We start from the raw sequence: 15,297 nt of genomic DNA, 5'->3' as shown, positions 1-15,297 counted from the left end.
GGATATGGGGATATATATATATGTATAGCTGATTCACTTTGGTATACAGCAGAAACTAACACACCATTGTAAAGCAATTATACTCCAATAAAGATGTTAATAAATAAATAAATAAATAAATAAATAAATAAATAAATAAATAAAACCAATCCAAGGCCCGGCAGTAACTGCCCAAAGAGGTCAGAAGGAGAGCGCACACAGCCTCCTGGCAAGTACCCACCTCCCCTGCCAGGCCTTCCAGTGTCCCCCGGGGGCCCTGCTGTGTTTGGGGACACCCTGCTATCCTTTCCCGTTGGCTGAGTTGGGCGTCAAATGCATCGCTTCTGTAGGCCTCTGAGAAGCGTTCTCAGTGCAGGAAGGAGACCGGCCAGCCTCCCTGTAGCCCTGAGGTTCAGCTGCAGGATGGCTGCTGGCCCCTCATCCTGCAAGGGAGGTGGCCCGCGCCTCCTGATTTCTCCCTTCCCTTGGCGAGGTCTCTTCCCACAGACCTCCTCTCTCAGGCAGTCCTCCTCCCTTCCCTACCTCTCCATTCATGGTGATCCAAGCCTGCCCAGCCTGGCACACCTCTCTCTCCAAATCACCCTGCTCTGCACCCGCCCCGGGCTCTGCTCCGGGCTCCTGCTCTCTCCCTGAGCTTCTGCATCAGCCTCCCTGCCTGCAAGCTCTCCCTCCCCAAATCCACTCCTCCAGCCCTTCAGATTGCCCTCCTAAAGCAGATGGGACCCTGGCGTTCCTGATGAGAGCCCTTCAAGATCCCCCTCCCGATCAGGAAAGAGCCTCAGTCCTTAGTAGCTGGAAAACAAGACCCTAACCCACTCTTGACTTCACGACCAAAGCTCAGGACCGCTCTTTTAGTTTCCAGGACTTTCTCACACGCTGAGTGGCTATTTCTGCCTTAGCCCTCCAGACCCCGGCTCTTCCTAGTGAGCTCAAAGTTCGAGACCCAGGTCAAGTGTTTGTCTGTTCTCTCAGGCCATCTTCACTGCTTTCCCAGGGCACTGTAGATAGATACCTCTTGCTCCTGACTTAGCACCACAAACTGGTACTGGTTATTTCTAAATCCACCTCCTGGCCCCTAGCCTGGGACTGGAGGGGTTCTCGGGGGCCCTGCCCGACTCAGAAGGTCTCATCCACGTTTGCCAACTGCATGAACGGATGCGGAAGGACTCAGCACAGGGACGCTCCACGTTTCCACACCATTTCTCACCTAGAAAATGACGGTGTTTGTTCGGCGCACTGGGGAAAACCAGGCGGACCTGAGGTGGTCTGTACAATATTTGCCGAAAATATTCATCTATTAATTTTACAAAGATTAAAATATTAATCTTTTAGAAAATATTAATCTTTTGTATGATTGTAAGAAACACCTAAAAATGGATTAGGGAAGTTAGTAAATTTGTATGAAATCTCCAAATAAAACAGTTCCCATTTTGAAACGAAAACGTGTGATTGCTTTGATGATCATATCAGGTGTTAATGCTTGAAATGGCTGCACATGAGCTCAGGCGGGGGGCACAGCTGGGGTGTCACCCTGGAGACACTTTCTTGGTGCAGGTAGATGATAACTTTAAAGTCTTTTTTACAATCACACAAATTTCACAAAAGTTGAAATTATTTTTAAGAATCTGACACTCTTCCTTTTCTTTCTACATGTAATATTGACATTTCTTGTGCGAATCAATAAATGAATTTCCAACCCAGTTGAACTTTTCATATACAGCATTTCGAACTCATGACACAGCGTGGGGACCGGTGGCGGTGTGCCCTCCGGCTGCCGCTGCCACAGCCCACGGCCAGGCTTCCGGAGAGATTAGTCCAGGGTGCCCAGACCTGGGGCTGCCCGCTCAACACACCTGCCTGGCCGGGCCTCTGCTTTTTTTTTTTTTTTTTTTTAAACTTTGGGTTTATTTTATTTATTTATTTATTTATCTATGGCTGTGTTGGATCTTCATTTCTGTGTGAGGGCTTTCTCCAGCTGCGGCAAGTGGGGGCCACTCTTCATTGCGGTGCACGGGCCCCTCACCATCGCGGCCTCTCTTGTTGCGGAGCACAAGCTCCAGACGCGCAGGCTCAGTAATTGTGGCTCACGGGCCCAGTTGCTCCGCGGCATGTGGGATCCTCCCAGACCAGGGCTCGAACCCGCGTCCCCCGCACCGGCAGGCAGACTCTCAACCACTGTACCACCAGGGAAGCCCCGGGCCTCTGCTTTAACTCGAGACTTCCACGCTTGCTTTGAATTTATTTTGATTTTTATTTCAGAATAAGAGGAACAGACCAAATGAGAGGCACATTCACTCTTATCCAACAGATGTGTCTTGGGTGCCTACCGGGGCCAGAGCGTGCCAGGCACTGAGGCCTCAGTCAACAGGGGCCTTGCCTTTGCAGAATCCACAGAGCAAGAGGCCTGCGGCAAGAGTGGGCCGTCGCTGATGCGAGCGTGAGGAAGGGACTTCGGTTCACTTCCTGGGGCGGCCATAACAAAAGACCTCAGACTGGGGGGCTTAAGACAATGGACGTTTACGGTCTCACAGGTCTGGAGGCCACAGGTCTAGATCAAGATGCTGGCGGGGCCGTGCTCCTTCTGAAGCCTCCAGGGGAGAATGGGTTTCGTGCCCTTCTCTCAGCTTGCGGCGTCGCTGGCAATCCTGGGTGTTTCTCAGCCTGTAGGTGCATCGCTCTAATCGGCCTCTGTTGTCACCTGGCCTGTCTGTGTTCACATCATCTCCTCTCCGTGTGTCTGTGTCTCTGTGTCCCCCCTCTTGTAAGGACACCAGTCATGTTGGACTTAGGCTGTACCCTACTCCGGGAGGACTTCAACGGAACTGACTGTATCCGCAATGATCCTATTTCCAAGTAAGGTCACGTTCAGAGCTTCAGGGAGGGACATGAGTTTGTGGGATGGGGCAGGAGGGGGACATTATTTAACCCACTACGAGGCTAAATAAGTCTGAGCAGGTGGTGGAGAAGGCACTCCCAGGCCAGCGGCATCAGGAAGTTGGCACCCGAGGCCTGAAGAGGCCAGGGGAGTGAGCCATTACTGGAACCCAGGGCGCTGAGGCTGTAGCGGGACCCCCTGGACCAGGGCGGCGCTTTGGTAGAGGCGCAGCAGCGGGGAAGAAGCAGGGAGTCCACAGCCCCACTTCCCCTCCTGCCCTCCAACTGCCCTGATCTAGGAGGGGGGCGGAGGCCGGGGGAGCCCCCCTGACGCAGTGCAGCCCAGGACAGATGTGGTCCTTCCCCACCAGGAGCTCCCAGCTAGTGGAGAGGTCAGACGACAGGTCACCAGCGATCATCACAAGGCTGTGTCACACAGTGCAGTAGGGAACACGGGGTGCAAAAGAGGGTCACCTGACCCAGGCTTGATGGCCACAGGAGGTGACATCTCAGCAGCATACAAGGAGTTGGCCAAGCGCTCGGGGAAGAGAAGGGACATGGTCTGTGCAGAGGGAGCACAGCGTGGACAAAAGCCCTCAGGCTGGTATGGGGAGCGGGGATGGAGCAGGGAAAGGGAGGGGGAGGGCTGAGGGCCCTGGCAGCAATCTGGGCCCAAGATGACGGTTGTCTGGGAGCGCAGACTTAAGGAAGGCCCGAGAGGTGAGAGAAGGCAGAAGAAGGAGCTGGGATGACACCCAGCTGTCTGGCTTGGGCAGCTAGCTGGATGGCGGCATCTTCGTGGAGAGAGGCGACAGACGAAGGACAGACAGACTTGAGGGGCAGGGTGCGGGCAAGGAATTAATTTATACTTGTTGAGCGTTTGGTTCCCGTGGGGTGTCTCAGTGGGGCTGTTGACTGGGGTTGGATGTGTGAGTCTGGAGTCTCTGGAAGAATCCTAGGTGGGTGAGAGAGGCCTGGTACAGACAGCAGGGGAGGAGAAAGCTTGCCTTGGCGGGGTGGGGGGGGGTGGGGGTGGGGGTGGGGGGTGCGGGTGGGCGGAGGCCTGGGTGGTGGTGAGGAAGGAGGGCAGAAAACCATTTCAGGAAGGTTGGCTGCGCTGGGGAGAAGTGAAGGGCCCAAAGCTGGAGAAGGACTCAGGGGGGAGGAAGGACATTTCTTAAACGCAAGGACATTTTCTTTTTCTTTCTTTTTTTTTTTTTTAATATTTCTTTCTTTATTTAGGCTGTGCCGGGTCTTAGTTGTGGCGTGCATGTGGGATCTAGTTCCCCCTCCAGGGATCGAACCCAGGCCCCCTGCACTGGGAGTGCGGAGTCTTACCCACTGGACCACCAGGGAAGTGCATGGACATTTTCAAGCATAGACAGAAGTCGGGAGAACATTATAATGAAGCCCCAGGTACCCATCGCCTGGCTTCATCAATGATCAATGCACCACCAATTTTGTTTCCTCTCTGTCTTGACCCACTTCCTGCCCCAGGATATTTTGCAGAAAATCCCAGAGGTTATATTTCACCTGTAAAGTTTCAGTGTGTATCTCTAAAAGATACAGTTTTAAACATAATCACTCTACCGTCATCAGGGCTCCCCAAGCAAGAATAATTCCATAATAGCGTCAAATACCCAGCCCGTGTTCTCACTCCCCTGAGTGCCCTATAAACGGTCTCACTCTGTCAGTTAATTTTCAGATGGGGACCCAAACAGTCCACACGTGTACTGTCTGATGTGTCTCCTAGGTCTCTCCATCTGGAGATTCCCCTGCATCTTCGTCCTAAGCAATTTCTTGCTGTTGTCACGGAGGCCAGGCCATTCTTCTTGCAGAGTTTCCTACCCTCTGCATTGTGCTGACCCCATCTTTATGATATGGTCGAACATATTCTTTATGTACTTCCTGTGTACCACCTGAAATTGGCAAGGAGCTCCCGAGGCTTGATCAGATTCGGGTCGATTCAAGCCAGTGAGGCATCTGGCATCTGGTCATCTTCTGCCGTACTTAGACGTTCCTTGCCTAAGTTCATTAATTCATTAGAAGTAGAATTCATAGTTGTGAAATGGTGACATCATAATTCCGTTGTTTCTTTTTTATTTGCTAGCCTACTTCTATAAAGAGAAACTTCCCCTCATCAGTTATTTAGTTAACCCTGAAGCACAGTTCATATAGAAAAGGCAGGATACATGTGGAATTCCTTTATTTGCCACTTGTCAAAATAATGAGCTGGCTTTCTACCATTCTTCAAAAGTTAGCCATGAGTTTTCCTTTGTTCTGCTTTTTTATTCTCCGCACTAGTGGGCTGAGCCACAGTTGCTGTATTTGCATCCATTCCAGTTACTCTCCTTGTTGAATCGCACTGGTCAGGGAGTCCTTCTGACATGACCTGGGTACCTTTGATAGTGTCCTTGCTTTCTAGGGTGACAAGATGTCCTCACAAGCTCATTCCATGCACCTCCTGCCCCAGACCTGGAAATCAGCCCCTTCTCCCAGGAAGCCCAGGTCCCAGAGCAGCCAGAAGGGAGGGTGGGCGTGGCCACATCCAGGAAAGGGGACTGTGTGCTTGAATGACACATGTCCCTCCAGAGGCGGAAAGACAAGGAATCCAGGATATGTGAGGAGGAATGAGCCTCGGGTTGGAGAAGAGACGATGGAAAAAGGGCAGAGAGCCGTCACTTTGCGGGTGGGCAGGCACGAGGGGAGGGTTCTTCCCTCTGTCTCCTTTGTCGAAGAAGGGAGTCAGTTGTGAAAGTGAAGAGGGAGGTGTTTTGGGGAAATCGAGAGGGTTCCGGGGAACCATTGGGAACCCTGGGCAGGTGTGGCCCAGAGACGAGACGGAAGGTCACGAGACAATGAACTTCTCTCAGTGCCGATCTGAGAGGTGGTGCAAGCGTGTCCGTGAGCCCCAGCGGCGCTGAGAGAGGACAGACAGGTGGACAGCTCCACTTGGAAGGGTCGGCTTTCGCCGCCCCCAACTCGCAGGGAAGACTCACTCCTTTTCCCTGTCTTAAGAAAGAGGTAACTCTGACACCTGCTGGAGGGTTCGGTCATCCATGGTAGAGAGGCACTAGGAATGCAAACCTACTATGTGCAAAACAAGCTCTGTGCTACTAGTGGGCGTTGCAAGGAGAAATAAGACTGGAAAAAAGGACCTTCTGCCCAGAAGCTCTGTCTCTGCAGGGAAAGCACTAGGCGTGTGCATCCAGGGAGGAGCAGACATTGCCTGGGGAGGGCGGAAGCGGGCCGAGGGCTCCCTGTAGGGAGCTTTGAGGATACGGGGCTTCAGAGCTCGTGAAAATGCCTCGAGCTTCGAAAGCAGAAAAGCATGAAATATTATTAGAGAGATAAGGAAACAGAGCGTGTTTCCTGACCGTGAAGGAGTTTCATTTTATCTCCACTGATCAAAAAGCAAGAATTTTAGCAGTACGGGGCGCTCAACCGGTGAGCCGGGGAGATTTTTGGTTCCATTGCTAATGTTGGTGGTAAAGAACAGAATGAAGAGCCTCCCACTAGAAGCACGTCTTGTATTCCAGGCAGACAAGAGTCCACACGCCAAGGAGCCGTAGCCTGACCAAGAATGGAGGAGCAGGTCTGCCGGGTGCCCAGGGGCCCAGAGAGGAGACAGCCAGGCCTCCAGCTGCCTGGGGCTGCAGATCTCTTGATTCGACCCTAGTTGACTCACGTATTCTGTGAGTCACCCCTTCTGTCCCCACCCAAGGCTCTCCTCCTGGATGGGAAAAGCCCAGGCAGCAGCCTTAACAGCACTTAGAATTATCCTCGGGGATGTCAGAGAGCTAGATCTCATCTGCAAAGCAAGAGGTCTAAGCTGGACAGTAAAGTCGCAGTGTACTCGTCGTCTTTAGAAACGTGGAGAAAAGGCTAAGAGTGGAAAGCAGTTGCCTCTGGGCTGTGAGAAGAGGCACAAAAAGGACAAAGCCGTGTATTTTCAAACAAACAGAATAAAAATAAACATTAATGTTAAAAAAAAAAAAAGATAGAACGATGTGCTTAGCCTAGGCAATGGCTTGCTAGCGCTAGGATTTTAGACCCCGTGATACCCGAGTTAGGACGCATTTGGGGGAGAGGAGCTTTGTAAGTCCTATGATAACACCTAACACTTGAGGCAACTGCCATTTGCGAGGGAGGTCCTTGGCAAACTGCTCGTGTAAGACAGGTGCGCAAATGCCCCTGCTTCCAGGGCCCTGGCAGTTTTTCCTAGTTGAGAGCTTTCTTGCTTTTCTTCTGTATTGGGGTGAGGGGAGTGGTCGCTGGAAGATGCCTGAGTGCCTTGGGCGAAGCTGGACCCTGACTCCAGCGGGGGTGCTAGAGAGGCTTGCACTGAACGCAGGGACTTTCGCTTCCATCAGCCAAGTGTTCCTGGCAGTGGAGCTCCCCTCTGGAGCTCACGTGTTGCCTGAGCCCATCCGCTGTAAATTCCTCCTAGTTTTACGCCTATAAGGTCTTAACAGGTCAGGGACAGGGAAATAGGAAGCTGGTCCATCAACTAGGGAGTCACCCCTCAGCTGAGCTAGTGCAGATAAATAGGATAACCAAGTTGGAATATTTTTATAAGGTCTTCAGCAAGGCTCAATACCTTTCAGCCAGGTGTGGTTTGGTAAAATATGTGTTATAAACCAAGGGGCTGTACTTTAAAGCTCCCTCTGGGCCTGTATTTGGTGCTTTACGCAGAGAGGGTACTTTTACGTGAAACAATATGTTAACAGCCTGGTAGGAGAATGCAATTACAGTGGACCCTCTGTATCCTTGGGTTCTGCATCTGTGGATTCAACCAACCATGGATGGAAAACATTCGAAAAACAAAAATTCCAGAAAGCTCCAAAAAGCAAAACTTGAAGTTGCCGCACACCAACGACTATTGACACAGCACTGACATTGTATTAGGTATTAGAAGTCATCTAGAGATGATTCAAAGTATACAGGAGGATGTGTGTAGGTTATATGCAAATAGGCCATTTTATATAAGGAACTTGAGCATCCTTGGAGTTTGGTATCTGCGGGGTGGGCATGGAGGGGAGGGTACTGGAACCCCAACAGAAACCAAGGGACAATTGTACTCCTGTTCTCTCTACCAAACCTTAGCGGTCTTGCCTACCCATCTTTTCCCAGCCAACGTGGGGCCTGGGAAAGTCCGACCTTGCACGGCAAGGGTCCTTGCCCAGTCAGCTGAGTCTACCAGGGGGTAGACAGGGGGTGACCGTCCACAGAGGCAACTTCTCCTCACAGCCTCCACTAATGACCTCGGCTCTTGCTGTGGTCACAGGAAGGCTTGGCCCTGGCTCCTCCAGTTGCTACATTTTCTAGTTCACCCATTGTTTAACTCCTGCAGTTGAAACCATTAGTTTTTAACCTTTATAATCAAAATCCTTTCTAAAAATAGACTCATGTAACTCAATCATAAATGCAATTTATTGGCTATGGTATTTTTTCTTTACTGTCACTCGGGATCATCTTTCTGAACACCAGCCATGATCCCGCAGTGTACGGTGGCCTGGCAGGAATCTGGAATCTGGGGCTCTGGAATCTGAAGATGCAGGTGCAGATCTTGACTCCACACGTAGTGCTGGGGGACTCTGGGGACACCACTTCACCCCCCTGAGCACCAGAACTTCCCGGGGCTGACTTGAGGGTGAAGGAGGTCACGTGTTAGGATGTGGGCTCCACGAAGGCAGAGATTTTTTACCTTTTTTGCCCAACAGTGAAACCTTATCCCCTAGAACACCTGGCACAGCGAAGGCACTCAATAAACCTTGGTTGTTGAATGACGAGTCACAAGTGTGAGTCAGAGCACAGAAGCTGTGGCAGCACAGCAAATTAGTGTGAATAATTATCAATCGAGGACATAGGTTGGGGGTTGAGGGTGAGAGAGAAGTACAGAGTCCCTTTCCTCAGCTTAATTTGTTGATTTGCCATTTTGTCCTAAAGAAATGGAGTTTGTTTCACCGCTTCCTCATCTTCAGTATGAATCTGGTTAAGGTTTGGTTATGTGGTATAAAGTTAATAGAGGTTTTAAAGCCAAATATGCCTTCAAAGTTCCTATGGATCACTTCACAGCCATCCTTCTGCTGGCAAAGCAGGTGCCTCGGTGGGAGGACATAGTGCTGCTTCTGTACCCGGGAGAGTCAAAGTTGAGCCCAGCCCCCAACGGCCATGTGCCCCTCGCACATGGATGGCAGAATCCCCGGCCTGTCCGCGGCCGCAGCTGTGCTCATGCTGGCGCTACGAGGTGTGTCACGTCAGGAATGCTCTTCCTCTAATGTCGTGGCACTGAGTCCTCCAACCCGTAAGACGCTGTCCCTGTTACAAAGATGACCAGGACGGTCCCAGGAGCTCACTATCAACTTGGTACAAAACCACGGAGAACCTCAAGCCACAGAACCTGAAAATCCCCCCAAATCCTTAACAGGTCACAACTTTTCTGGTTTTAACTTAAACAACAATTTAAAAACTTGGGGAAAAAAAATCATGCTTTTATAATTTTTATGAACCGAACAATATTTTGAACATAAAGGAACAAATCAAAGGAATGCAGTGGTGAAATGATCCTTACCTAACTGATTTTGCTTAACAAACGCATATTTTTACATTTCCATTCTTTTCGATGGGGAAACTTTCAGGGTCCCTGCACAGAGACCCTGTACCCAGTGTGATGGATGAGCAGCTCTAGGCAATAAGTTCCAGCACCGCCTGGCGGTGGTGGCCGGGGGCCTATTGTGGTCCAAAGTGGATCCCAGCCAGGTTCTTTTTGGTGCTGGATCTCGGTGCTTAGCTGGCGTGGATGCCAGTCTAGGAAACCTGAAACTACCAGCCTGGTTTATGACCTTCCTGACTCTCCTCTCTGTAGAGGGGGAAGGAAATGACTTCTTCATCTCTCCTGACGACTGTATTTGGTCCACAATTGCCTAGAGGCTTGTCCTAGCAGCTAGAGCATGAAAAACTGGGCCTGGGGAGGAGAGGAAGACATACAGACAAGCAGGTACGCCAGAGCCATAGAGGAGAGGCCAGCACCCAGAGCTGAGAAAGGGCTTTTGGGGGTCATCCCAGAGCAGGGGGGAATGAGGTACCCAGAAAAGACACCTGAAACGGTATTTTCTTAGTAACACAATGGAGTACAATTTCCTTAAGTAACGTCCCCTACATCCTTCAAACTTGTATTAAACATTCCCAATTCATTCTTTCATCAAATCTTGATTGAGTCAAGATAATTTTGGTATATAATTAAGGTGACATACTTTTCAGTCTTTTAAACACTTTTGAAGAAGTTTGGACATGTCACCCCATAATGGTAAGTGACAATGGCAAGTGATAAATAAAACGACTTCAATTAAGTACAAACATTATATATACCCATTCAAAAAGCCTGGGAGGGCGCGCACCAGATGCCAGCAGTGGCATCTCTCTCTGGGAGGCAGGGTTAGTGGTCGTCTTTACTTTCTTCTTTATACTTTACTCTATTTCCCCAACTTGCCAAGAGCGTTTAGTGATTTTTAATAATCTGAGCCTAGGCTCTGCGCTAGACTGCAGGGGTCAAGGCCCTGGGGCCCTTAGGGAGGCTGACCCTGAAATACAAGTCACAACTATGCAAGGAGGGGAACAGGCACAGCCAGAGGTGTGGTCAGAAGGGGCCTGAAGCAGTCGGGAAAGGCGTCCCCAGGAGGTGACATCTGGGTAAGATATTAAAGTTGAAGAACTATTCCCCAGGTAGAGAAACAAGACCCAGGTAGGCCTTGCATTTCAGGAAGAGAGAACGACATACACGGATCTCTGAGGGTGTCCTGGAGAAATGCGATCTAAATAGTTAACAACAGCTAATGTAGATGGGGAATGCGCCTTAGGGGAAAGTGCTTATCTTCACAAATAAGCAAGGAAGTACAAAGTAAAGGCACCAGGAGATGCCGTTTTGCCCATCAAATTAGCAAAGAAGAGAAATGACTTACAGCAAACCAGGAAGCAGCAGGAATCAGTCACTCTGCTGGCGAGAGCGGGCCCAGGCCGGCTGTTCTAAAAGGCAATGTGGTAGTAGGTATTCAGTCTTAAGGTTCCTTCCCACCGGCCCAGTAGCTCTTCATTCTCTATAACCAAATTCTACAGAGTGGGATTTGAGATGTGCACAGAGATCTCTGCAACTCAGATGTCCATGGTGATTCTCTTTATGTCTTCACTCATTTCTTTATTTGGGGAAGTAGGTTCCCAGGTATTTGTGTGTGACTTTGCTACATCACCAACACATATGAATGTGTATTCTTCTGTAGGCATCAAATATTGTACAATCAGTGAATTAAAGATGTGAGTTAAACTGACACATTACATTTCTCCAGCATCTGGCGTTTCCAGAGCATTCTCATTCTCACCGTCTTATTTGATCCTTACGACCTCCCGCAGGTTGGGTAGGGTGAGCCTGATTCTGGGAAGAGTGGATGTGTCACTCAGCCTGCAGCCTCCTCTCCTGCTCCTTGCTCAGAGAGACTGATCTATCCTTAGGCCTAGAAGGTGCAGCCCCTTGTACCATGGGATCTCCCACCACCACTACCACTGGCCAGAGCAAGGTGACAGGTAATATCAAACATAGAAGCAAACTTCCTACCCACTAGTCGGAAAGGACATCCATTCTAGGTTGAGGCGCTAACATGTAGCCATCAGATATCATAGTTTTGGTAATTTTTTAAATAGCATGGATTAATGTCAAATTTGCCCCAATGGGTCTGTACTTTTTCTTCCCTCAGTTCCTCGTAACCCCCAGTATATGACCAGGGACCCAGTACACATTAAGCCATAGTTATTTAACTGGCACACTGAGCGAGCCCCTGGAAAATGGCATCTGATTTGAGGAGAATAAAAACAAACAAGATATGAGCTAGAAGAAAAGAAGAATGAGAAATTGATATACTTTACCTTTTTTTTTCTTTCCCAAGTGTTGCATAAAGTACAACTCTGTTACAAAATGCTACCTAACACCACTATCACAAGCTTCTTTGATTGAGGCCTTACTATGTGCCAGGCACTTCTATGGGGGGGGAGGGGAGCACAGGTGAGCACAGTCTGTGCCCGCAAGTTGCTGCCCAACACGAACGCGAGCCGGCCCAACTTCCTGATGTCTCTTGGCTCCACCTGTCTGACTGCATGAACCCGTCCGCCCACTGCTGCTGATGAATTACTGAATAATCCCACTACCTGGATGGAAAAGAATTTACTTTCTTTCTGGACTACAGCATTCTCAATATCCTTCCATGAAACCGCATACCTCACATAGGTGTGTAGGGGTGTGTGTGTGTGTGTGTGTGTGTGTGTGTGTGATCTGTTTATTTCCTCCTTGTCAGTTGTCACCTTTATAAGAGACATAACCTCAAACAGTTAAAAGAGTTCCTTTTACGTAAGGATCTACTCGTCTATATCTTTCTAGAAACTTCGGTCTCTTCCCACCCTCATGTGTATCAGTGCTAATGGATATAAGCATTAAACATAATCTGTTTCTCACAGACTAACTTCTGATTGTCACGATTACTTGGTTGAACCATCTTTGGCAGTTTGATCCTCTCCGGGAAGACACAATTGAAAATGACCAACACAACCTGAAGTCAGAACTTCCCCAAAGACCCATGGATAGACAGAACGTGCTTGGTTACTATATGAGTAACCACAGTGTAATTATTAACAATAATAGCTAACATTTACTAAGTGCTGAGTAACAATAATACAATTATTAATAATAATAGCTAATATTTACTGGTGTTTTACTGTGTGCTAGACCCGTGCTAAGCTCATTATAGACATCTTATTTAGACCTCACAACAGCCCTAAAAGGGCAGTGAACTATTACCTCCGTTTTACATATGGGTATAAATTGGCTTCAGAAAGAAGCAAACAGAGCTAGGATTTCAAACCTGGGTCTGACTCCTACCCACTAAATGCCATAAAAACTCCATTTTAAAAAAGAAGTTACAAGGCCTGTGTTTTTATATCTACCTATAGATATACCTAAAAGTGTATGTTTATAAATGTGCATATATATATATATATATATATATATAATAGTTCAATTCTCAAGAACACAAGTATTTTAATAAACAACCACACATTTCCACACTGAAGATGGGCCTGAATTCATTTGGTTAAAAGTCCCTGCTTTTTACCTGAGCAGTTTGTAAACAAACACAGAAACAACCCTGTTTGCATTCTGCCGACTCCCCTCTGCCTTGTCCTCCACGGTCCGAAAGGGACAGGCTCAGGGCCTCAGCCGGTCGCCATGGCAACTGCCAGGCAGCCCCGACCCAGCTCGGAGGTGGGTCAGAAAGGTGTGGAACACGGGAAGCGGACCCCCAGGAGGCCTCCAAGTCACCTCCCTCCCCCGGGGCGGTCCCACCGAAGAAGCCGAAGCCACGATCCCCAGCCCCTCTGGGCAGAACCATGGATCCGGTTTCCTTCACTCCTTCTTTTGGCGGGGGTGGGAGAAGCAGAGAGAGGAGGGTCTCATTTATATTTAAGAAAAGCAAGAAGATAATTTCTGCCTGGGGGAATGGAGCTGGGAGGAACCGTGGTCCTTCACCTTCTCCGCTCACCTGAAGCCCTGCCGCCTCGCCCCTCCCTTCTCCACGGAGGGCTCATCTGCGCATGCTCCCTGCGGTGGAGGGAGGGGGGAGGGGGAGAGGGAGGGGGAGGGGGAGGGGGAGGGGGAGGGGGAGAGGGAGGGGGAGGGGGAGGGGGAAGGGAGAGGATGGGAACCCCCTCCCGCGGGGTGATGGGAAGGGCAGGCTAGGGGATTAGGGGAAGTGCCTCCCTGTCAAGGTTGAGAAGTAGGATTTCCTCCTTTCTCCAGTGAAGAAACTCCTCCTAGGGAGGCCTCACCTTTTTGTCTCTGGGGAAGGACGAGGATGAGCTATGCCGCAGTTTCGCAGGCCTTCGGATTTAGAAATCGCTGCTTCTGTGATCACCAAGTACTTGCGTGTCACGTGGGGCTTAAGGGTCAGGGAGTTTGGGGCTGCCCCGCCTCAGGTTGGCCTAATGAGGTCTTTCTGGACTACGCAGGTCTCATAGGGAGGGGGTGGGTGGGGCTTTCTACCTGCCCTGAGCGGGGAACAGCCTCTTTCTGGAAGGAGTTTCTGGGCTCTTTGTTGCAGGAGGCTGGGAGGCCGGTCCTGATGTTTACCTGATCTTGCCTTACTTGGACGATTGCTAAACCTGCAGGGTAGTGAAATTACTATAGATTGACTGAAAGATTTGGGTGGGTGGGGAGGAGTCTGACTGATTTGCGTAACCCATAAATCCAGTTGTAAATTTTAGGGTCTAGTAATTCAATGGCTGGGCACCCAGCTGCTTATGATGCGATCCAGGGCAGGGTGTGCTAAACCGCTTTCTGAGTCTTTTCATCGAAGGCTCTTTGAGCCGGTGGTTCTCGGCTTGGTAGATGGTTAAAGTCACTCCCAGAGAAGCACAGTTATTCCTTTAAATCAGAGATCTGGGGGGCAGTAGAGTGTAGTGATTTACAGCAATAGCTTGAGTCAGATGGCATGGTTTGAATCCCACTGGCTGTGTGATTTTGAGCAATGTCTTTACCTCTCCGTGGCTCCCTTTCCTTAGCTGTACAATGGAGAAATGACTGTGAGGATCTGTTAAGATAATTCATATATAAAACTCTTCAAACACTGCCAGCACAGAGTCAGAACTTAGCAAACATTACTCACTGGCATTTTTAGAGAAAATTTGAAAGTTGAATTGATGACATTTATTTTTATATGCAAAAAAGCTAACATCTGGTTGCATGTTCTTGATGGTATTACCACTCCAGGTCTCTAATATTTAACATATTTTGAGGTATTATTATAAAAAGACACACCCCACTGTAGTAAATGTGGCAACTGACAAGTATAAAGAAGAAAATCATAGTCATCTGTCCTTCTAAAGTCCCCACTTTTTCCCACAAGGAAAACTGTTAATTTGGGGTGTTTACAATCTTTTTATCTTTGCAACTAACAAACAATATAATTGTAGGGTCTTGTGTGTTAATTTGCTTGTACATTGTTTATTTTTTCAGTAAGTGATGGATTTGGGCCTGAGATGTGGTTAAGGTTGCAACCTTCCATTATGCTATTGTTTCAGAGGGAAAGGTTGGCATGCTATGTGTTCTGGAAGATCTGTCGATTATTCAGCTATTCACCTCATGGATTTGGCCTTTGTGTTTACTCAGGCACTGCTACCCTCCCCCATCACCCCATCCCCCAGCAACATCACACAACACACCTGGGAGGGGGCTGGGTGGGTGTGAGGAGAACTTTCTACGAATGATATGTGATTTCTTTGTTAGATCTTCATTGATGTCATTATATAGCTATCATAATAAATAACAATACATTAATAAAATACCATTTTTGATCCCCAGGGCAGCTCTTTGAGTTTGGAAGGGTT

The 15,297-nt window shown here is 49.0% G+C and overlaps 1 protein-coding gene across 1 annotated transcript in view; it reads right to left on the bottom strand.

The window, feature by feature from the left end:
* SLC37A1 (solute carrier family 37 member 1) overlaps positions 1–13,906 on the bottom strand; it is a 79,927-nt gene extending 66,021 nt beyond the window's left edge. Inside the window, exons 1-2 of the mRNA XM_082459147.1 lie at positions 13,741–13,906; positions 10,836–10,899 (exon numbers count right to left, since the gene is read on the bottom strand). The gene's annotated coding sequence lies outside the window, so the exon portion shown is untranslated. The remainder of the gene's footprint in view (positions 1–10,835; positions 10,900–13,740) is intronic.
* Positions 13,907–15,297: the final 1,391 nt, after the last annotated feature.

Source organism: Balaenoptera physalus, assembly GCF_965194825.1.
Source record: "Balaenoptera physalus genome assembly, chromosome: 4".
In the NCBI taxonomy this organism is placed as follows: domain Eukaryota; kingdom Metazoa; phylum Chordata; class Mammalia; order Artiodactyla; family Balaenopteridae; genus Balaenoptera; species Balaenoptera physalus.
This window is presented reverse-complemented; position numbering and strand designations above follow the sequence as displayed.